A 9,354-nucleotide genomic window follows, 5' to 3' on the forward strand; every position below is an offset into this window, starting at 1 on the left:
GGGAGATACAGTTGGCACTGATTAGTCAGAGCCAACACCTTACCTTGAATTGGAGTAGAAGGTAGGAGGCTGGGGAAACAGAAGAGGTTTTTCATTTTCTCCGAAAGCCAATCTTCATCATTTTTGTAACCACACATGTATGTGTATGTAGGAAACAATCCTCTGGTTTAAGAATGTGTGTTTTAGAATATGAGAATGTACGGTGGGGAATCACTATTAGGAGTTATCAGACTAGAAAAAGAACTTGAAATGCATCCTGTATTCAAATAGGATCATAGATGAACCACTGGGGAAAAAAATCAATAACCTATCATTGAGTTTGTAGTTAAATATGTAAGAAATGCTAGGAGATAATTTCTTGAAATCTTTATGGCAAAAGACTTTTTAAATAATTTTGTTGATGTTTATTTATTTTTGAGAGAGAGAGACAGAGCACAAACAGGGGAGAGAGAGAGAGACAGAATCCGAAGCAGGCTCCAGGCTCTGAGCTGTCAGCACAGAGCCCCACATGGGGCTCAAACTCAATGAACTGAGATATCATGACTTGAGCCAAAGCTGGACACTTAACAAAATGAGACACCCAGGCACCTCAGCAAAAGACATTTTTATATAAGATACTGAATAGTATGCCTGTGACCAGTACACAAATCCCTTTTGAAATGGAAATTAAGAAAGGAATGCAGCACCCCCCCTAGAAATAAAATCAGCAATTATTGCCATGAATCTCTGGGAAAATCCAGGAACACACATCCAATGAAGATAATGTGTGTGTAAGAAGTAATCAGAGCTGGAACATGAATGTAATTAAAAAAAAAAACAAAACTTAAATGTGATAATTTTTTTTGTTGCCTGTTGAAAGAATGCGCTAACAAAAGGAAGAGTGTCTCCAGAGCTACCTAAAGGGAGCCCCCTGGGACAAGACTTTGTTTTCCAAAGGGAGGGTGTTTTAGGCACCCAACACCTGTGCTTCCTTTGAGGATGGATGCAGACGCTACTGTAGGAGTCATCTGGAGGCAATTTGGCCACTGGTCAGCCTTGCCTTTATCCTCTTAGGTTCCACACGTCTCTCTCCTAGACCCTTCTCTCATTTCCTGCCCCTTAAAAGGAAATGAGAAGTAGATCCTCAGAAGTAGAAGAGCTACTAAGGTTACCTAGTTGGTGATCTGAACTGGTGGTGTCCTGACACACTGGTGGGCATCTACCCAAGTGAAGGAATGTGGCAAGTAATCTGTTACAAAGATCCTAGCATTCACCAGTTTCGCAAACGAGATTACAGTCATCCTTAGAACTTCATTTTGACTAACCTCTGTACGGCTATCCTTTTGAAAGAAAAGTAAATGGAATTTGGGCTGGTACCCATTCCAGGAATCTGTCTGGGGGATATTTTGGCATATTGCATGTGTGTTGGTACATAGCCACTTCAGTGACCCATGGGATGCACCCAGGCTGTCTCCATCCCATCGTCCCGTTGTGTCCATCAGACCCACTTGCAAGTTCCCTCTCTGTATTCAAACCAGAGGTGAATCACATATACAGTGGCACACAGTGATGATGAAATCCTGGGTAGTGGAAATTTGTGCACATTATCATGAAAGAGCCATAGCACGGGCCATTTTAATAACACCAGATGCAGTTCAAAGACTCCCTGCCTGTTCACCAGGAGCACTCAAAATGAGAGTCCTCAACTCTCTGTTACTTCCTAAATATTTCCAACAGCTAAATATTTTCAACACCTCTGTCTTCGAAGTTTTCGAAACTAGATCAAAAGTCTTCCAACTTTATATTGTCTGTAAGAAACCCACTTTAAATATAAAGATACATATAGATTGGAAGGAAATGGATGGAGAAAAATACGCCCTGCTAACACTAATCCAAGAAATCAGGAATAGCTGTATTAATTACAGACAGAGTAGACTCCAAAGCAAGGAAAGTTGTCAGAATAAAGGAGGGCATTACATAATGATAAAGGGGTCAATTCTCCAAGAAGATGTAACAGTTCTTAACGTGTTTGCACCTAACAGCAGCATTAAACTATGTGAGTCAAAAGCTGATAGAATCACAAGGCTTATAGATGAAACCCCTATCACAGTTATGGATAGAGAGATTTCCTCTCTCAGAAATGGATTCAGCAAGCAGAAAATCAGTAAGGACCTAGCTGAACGTAACAATACCTTCCATCAACTGGATGTAAGGATTTGAAGACCACTTCATTCAACAACGGCGAAATACACCTTTTTCTCAAGGTCACATCAAACACAAGTTCTGGGCCATAAAACACATGTTAACAAATTTTTTAAAAAGTAGAAACCATACAATGGAATTAAGTTAGAAATCAGTAACAGAAAGATAACTGGAAATCCTCCCCCCCCCAAATATGTGGAGATTAAACCACACACCTACCTAAGTAGCACGTAGTTGCAAGAAGAAATCTCAAGAGAAATTTTAAAATATTTTGAACCAAGTTAAAATTAAAACACAACTTACCAAATTTGTGGGATGCAAAGAAAGGAGTGCTTTGAGGGAAATTGATAGCATTGAGTGAATATATTAGAAAAGAAGAAAGGTCTAAAATCAATTGTGTAAGTTTCTGCCTTAGAAACCTAGAGAACGGAGAGCAACTTAAGGCTAATGGAAACAGAAGGGAAAAAAATGATAAGAATTAGAGTAGATATCAATGAAGTTGAAAACAGGAAATCAATGAAACCAAAAGCTGGTTCTTTGAAAAGATCAATAAAATCAATGAGCCTCTAACCAGGCTAAGAAAAAAAGAGGGAAGACAAAAAGTATTAATATCAGAGGGGCGCCTGGGTGGCTCAGTTGGTTGAACATCCCACTTCAGCTCACATCATGGTCTCGAGGTCAGTGAGTTCGGGCCCCACATCGGGCTCTGTGCTGACAGCTCAGAGCCTGGAGCCTGCTTCAGATTCTGTGTCTCCCTCTCTCTCTGTCCTTCCCCCAATCGCACTCTGTCTCTGTCTCTGTCTCTCTCTCAATGTCTCTCAAAAATGAATTAATGTTAAATTTTTGGGGGGCACCTGGGTGGTGCAGTCGGTTAAGCGTCCGACTTCAGCCAGGTGGCGATCTCGTGGTCCGTGAGTTCAAGCCCCGCGTCAGGCTCTGGGCTGATGGCTCAGAGCCTGGAGCCTGTTTCCAATTCTGTGTCTCCCTCTCTCTCTGCCCCTCCCCCGTTCATGCTCTGTCTCTCTCTGTCCCAAAAATAAATAAACGTTGAAAAAAAAATTAAAAAAAATTTTTTTTAATATTAATATTAGAAATGAAAGGGGACATCATAACCAACAGGAACATTAAAAGGATAATGAAGGAATCCTCTGAACAACTCTATGCGCACAAATTTTATAGACTAGATAAAATGGAGCACATCCTTGAAAGACATAACCTGCCAAAACTCACACTTCCAAAAGTAAATACACTCTTGCCATAAAAAAACAGCAATCACACTCTTCAGTATTTACCCACAAGGGTAGAAAAGCTATGCCCACACAAAAACCTGCACACATATATTTATAGCAGCTTTATTCATAATTACCAAAACTTAGAAGCAACCATGACGTTCTCCAGTAAGTAGAGGGATAAACAAACTGTGGTCCATCCAGACAATGGAATGTTATTCAGCACTGAGAAGACATGAGCTAATGAGCCATGAAAAGACATAGAAGAACCTTTCAATGCGTATTGCTAAGTGTAAGAAGCCAATCTGAAAAGGCTCCATACTGTATGATTCCAGCTGTATGACATTCTGGAAAAGGCAGAACTGAGACAATAGAAACATCAGTGGTTGCCAGGGGTTGGGGGTGGGGAACCAACAGGCAGAGCAAGGAGGACTTCTAGAGCAGAGAAGCTACTCTGTATGACACTGTAGTTGTAGACCCATGTCCTTACACATTTGTGCGAATCCACAGAATTCTCCAGAATATTTTCGGGGTTTATCTCCCATTCTCGGCAGTTCATGAGTCTTACAACGGCTCCTAACAGGCTAGCCGTTTCTTGCTCATCTGGCCTGATAAGCAAAATATCTATGAGATATTCTGTAGATCTCTCAACTGTCCAGGTCTCTTCATAAATTATGACAGAGGGCAGGAGATTTAACATGACTGTGGGGCAAAACTGAAATCTAGATCGTAACTAGTTCTGATTGAAGGGAAAAGAACTCGTTGGCCAAATCATAATGCCACATACTGTGTACCTGAGGCTGCCTTAATCTGCTCTGGAAAAAATATTGTATTTATTACATATTTATTATGGTAGCTGAAACTGGGGCTTCTACGTGGCTGACTTTACGGTAGTCTACCATTGTTATTCAGGATCTGTATGATGTTTTCTGAGGTCAGGCTGGCGAATTTAATAGAAATATGAGACTACCACCTTGCATCATTTAGATCAGGGGTTCACAAACTATGGCCCGTGGGCCAAATCTGACCTACTGCCTGTTTTGTACAACCTGCAAGCTAAGAATGGTTTTTACTATTTTAAACGGCTGAGAAAAAAAATCGAAAGAAGAATAATATTTTGGGGCCCCTCGGTGGCTCAGTCTGTTGGGCGTCCGGCTTCAGCTCAGGTCATGTTCTCACGGTTTGTGGTTTGAGCCCGGCATCAGGCTCTGTGCTGATAGCTCAGAGCCTGGAACCGGCTTCCGATTTTGTCTCCCTCTCTCTGGCCCTCCCCCAATCATACTCTGTCTCACTCTCTCTCTCTCAAAAATAAATACACATAAAATTTTTTTTAATAAAAAAAGAAAATAGTATTTTGTGACACACAGAAGTTATACGAAGCTCAAATTTCAGTGCTCGTAAGTACGGTTTTATTCAAACTCAGAAACATTATTTCATTCACATATTTTCCATAGCTGCTTTTTGCCGTTATAGCAAAGACAAATGCTTGTACCAGAAACTGTATGACCTGTAAATCCTAAAATGTTTCCCAACTCCTGCTTTAGATCCTTATGCATGGCACTGACCTTTGCCACCCTTCCTATTCCCTGGGGTACAGTATTGCTTTCTATCTTGGCCTGGGAAGAGGGAGCTTCAGAATCATCTTTCAACATTTCCCACTATACTAGCCTTCAACTCAGGCCAAGGAACCAAAGTGGGGAGCTTGCCAGCCCTCATGTACATTAGTGTAGATCACACATTCAGAAACTGGGAAAATGGACCTCTGAGTGGGTCCATGTAGGTGGACCTTGGTCAGGACTCCATGTGATGTTCTCTTATACCCCAACTTACACAAGGGACCCATGATAACCCTTCAAGTCTCCAGGTGTCAATGTCAACAATAATCCTCAACATTTTTTGTTCTCTTTCCCTAGCACAGCTGCCTAAGTAAGGGGCCACAGTTTCCTTGGGTGGAGGGCTGGGGCATTATTACTCTGTGTGCTGGTGATGGTGTGCTCTTCTTCCTGGGGAATGAGCCTCCTCTGTTAATGGGTTCTGGGGTCTGATACCTGGCTCAGATCTGGAGATTGGGCAAAGCATGATGAATTTTTATGAGGATGTCTTCCCTCAGACAGCTGGTCAACCATCCTTTGTTTCTTCTGATGGTACAAACTGAGTAGTACCTGTGCTGGCTGCCCAGCTAGGCTCACTTACAGCCATGGGGACCCCTGTAATAGAAGTCAGGTGCCAGCTCTTAAGCACCAGAAGACAAGGGGTCAGGGGAGTCTGGGATGAGGAGGTGCAGTTATCACAATGAGTAGATGGGGTGGGGTGGACAGGCAGCCATGCAAGCCTGAGCTGCAGAGTTATGGAGATTGCTGTTGGAATATGGCATTCCAGGGGGACAAAATCCCTGACTGGTTTATGCTGTTCCTCAACCCTAGATAGAGTCTAAGGGCTAGGGGGACATAGGGAGATGAGTCTGTCGTGCGGAGAAAAGGTCTTTGCATTGTCTTAAAACAAGGGGGAATGCTGGCTAGGCATAGTTTCTGGTGTTCTCCACCCTTCCACTTAGGAGATGAGAGCCCCTTTGTAAGCTACTGGGAAATTTCTCTGGCTCTCAAACGTGTCTTTCAGTTGCTTGTTAAATGCCCACATGCTGTTATTTGTTCCTTGTAAAAATACTGATGAAATCTAGCAATAGCCATTTGGTATGGTCTGAATGTTTGTATGCTCCATAACCCCAAAGGTGATGATATTAGCAGAGGGAGGTGATTGGGTCATGAGGGTAGAGCCCTCATGAATGGGATTAGTGTCCTTATAAAGAAGACTCCAGAGAGTCTCCTAACACCTTCTGCCATCTGAGGACTCAGCAAGAAGATGGCCATCTATGAACCAAGGAGTTGGCCCTCACCAGACACAGAATCACCAGCACCTTGATCTTGGACTTACAAACCTCCAGAACTATGAGAAATAAATTTCTGTTCTTTATAAGGTGGCCACAGTCTATGGTATTTTGTTATACTAGTTCAAATGGACTTAGACACATCTAATCTCATTGTCCTTATAGATCCTATTTCCCCGAAATTTTTTAAACGTTTATTTATTTTTGAGGGAGGGAGAAAGAGAGTGAGAGAGAAAGAGAGCTGGGGAGGGGCAGAGAGAGAAAGAGAGAGAGAATCCCAAGCAGGATCCATGTTACAAGCACAGAGCTGGATGTGGGGCCTGAACCCATGAACTGGGAGATCATGACCTGAGCTGAAATCAACAGTCGGACTCTCAACTGATGACCCACCCAAGGCGCCCTTCCTTGAACTTCTCAAATACCTTCCACCTCATGGCAGCTGGTACATTCCCTTCCCCTGGCATACCATTGCAACCCACCGAGACAGTGCTCCAAAATTATAACTGTTCCCATCCATTTAGTTTTGCTAACTTTTCTCAGTCTTTGTGTTTTCAGCTGGTCTGTTATCAGACATGCCATTTACACTGAAACCTTTGTGCTAATTTCCTGAGCAAAAGCTGCCTAGGTTTCATGTCTTTTCCCCCTATCATATCTTCCTTTAAATCTCTGCTTTGGGTTCTTATTTACAGAGGCCAGTATTTTATCACATTTTAAAAATTCATGGCAATACATTAGGTCCAGACTCATCAGTTATAGCACAATATATTTCTCAGTTAATTTTACTTTCTTCCTTTTTTTTGGTATAACTTTGTATTGTTCTCTGTTAGGAACATTTTCTGTTTTTGTAACAACTTCAATGAGTCAATTATTTTTTAAGCAAGACATTCACAGGGGGCTTGGGTCAGGAATATCCTGGGGCCAGGGGCCAGAAGAGCAGAAATTCTTAGGCATGGGTTGGAGTCTGTTCTTTTCTTTTTTTAATTCTTTTTTAAATTTTATTTAAATCTAAATTAGTTAACATATAGTGTAATAATGGTGTCAGGAGTAGAATTTAGTGATTCATCACTTACATATAACACCCAGAGCTCACCCCAACATGGGCCCTCCTTAATGCTCATCCCCCATTTAGCCTGTCCCCCCACCCAACACACCTTTGGCAACCCTCAGTTTGTTCTCTGTAGTTAAGGGTCTCTTATGGTTTGCCTCCCCCTCTGTTTTTATCTTATTTTTCCTTCCCTTCCCCTATGTTCATCTCTTGTGTTTCTTAAATTCCACATATGAGTGAAATCATAAATTTGTCCTTCTATGACTGACTTATTTCACTTAGCACAATACCCTCTAGTTCCATTGTTGCAAATGGTAAGATTTCATTCTTTTTTTAATTTGTTTTTTTAATGTTTATTTATTTTCGAGAGACAGAACCTGAGCGGGGGAGGGGCAGAGAGAGAGGGAGACACAGAATCTGAAGCAGCTCCAGGCTCTGAGCTGTCAACACAGAGCCCAATGTAGGGCTCGAACTTATGAACCGAGAGATCATGACCTGAGCTGAAGTTGGATATTTAACTGACTGAGCTACCCATGTGCCCCAAGATTTTGTTCTTTTTGATCACCTAGTAATATTCCATTGTGTGTATATGTGTGTGTGTGTGTGTGTGTGTGTGTGTGTGCGCACATGCATGTGTATCACATCTTTATCCATTCGTCAGTTGATGGACATTCTGGGCTCTTTCCATAATTTGGCTATTGTTGATACACTGCTAAAAACATTGGGGTGCATATGTACCTTCGAATCAGCATTTTTGTATCCTTTGGATAAATACCTAGTAGTGCATTGCTGGGTCATAGGGTAGCTCTATTTTTAATTTTTTGAGGAACCTCTATACTGTTTTCCAGAGCAGCTGCACCAGTTTGCATTCCCACCAACAATGCAGAAGTGTTCCCCTTTCTCCACATCCCCACCAGCATCTGTTGATTCCTGAATTGTTCATTTTAGCCATTCTGACAGTTGTGAGGTGCTATCTCATTGTGGTTTTGATTTGTATTTCCCTGATGATGAGTGATGTTGAACATCTTTTCATGTCTCTCTTGGCCATCTGGATGTCTTCTTTGGAAAAGTGTCTATTTGTGTCTTCTGCCCATTTCTTCACTGGTTATTTGTTTTTTGGGTGCTGAGTTTGATAAGTTATTTATTTTGGATACTAACCCTTTATCTGATATGTCATTTGCAAATATCTTCTCCCATTCTGTTGGTTGCCTTTTAGTTTTGTTGATTGTTTCCTTCACTGTGCAGAAATCTGGAATTGTGATGCCTCCAGATTTGGTTTTCTTTTTCAACATTACTTTGGCTATTCGGGGCCTTTTCTGGTTCCATACAAATTTCAGGATTATCTGCTCTAGCTTTGTGAAGAATGCTGGTGTTATTTTGATAGCGATTGCCCTGAATGTGTAGATTGCTTTGGGTAGTATCGACATTTTGACAATATTTGTTCTTCCGATCCATGACCATGAAATGTTTTTCCATTTCTTTGTGTCTTCTTCAATATCTTTCATAAACTTTCTATACTTTTCAGAGTACAGATCTTTTACTTCTTTGGTTAGGTTTATTCCTAGGTATTTTATGGGTTTTTGTGCAATTGTATATGAGATTCATTCCTTGGTTTCTCCTTCTGCTGCTTCATTACTGGTGTACAGAAATGCCACAGATTTCTGTACATTGATTTTATATCCTGCAGCTTTGCTGAATTTGTGTATCAGTTCTTGCAGTTTTTCGGTGGAGTCTTTCAGGTTATCCACATAGAATCTCATGTTGTCTGCGAAGAGTGAAAGTTTAACTTCTTCCTTGTGTTCTTTTCTTTAAACTTTATTTCTCTCTATTGGAAGCTGCAAGGTGTTTCTTCCCTCTACTCTGCCTCAGAGTTTCTGCCTCACAGCTTCCTGCAAAAGGGCTTTTCCTCAGCCACCCCACCTCCTCTGCTTCTGCTAAGTTTCATTTCTACTGGTTCAAAGAAAGGAATGTTGGTGTTGCTCATCAAGGTCAGCCTCTTACTCTAGAGAGCTGTG

This window comes from Prionailurus bengalensis, chromosome B4 (genome assembly GCF_016509475.1).
Source record: "Prionailurus bengalensis isolate Pbe53 chromosome B4, Fcat_Pben_1.1_paternal_pri, whole genome shotgun sequence".
NCBI classification, from domain to species: Eukaryota; Metazoa; Chordata; class Mammalia; order Carnivora; family Felidae; genus Prionailurus; species Prionailurus bengalensis.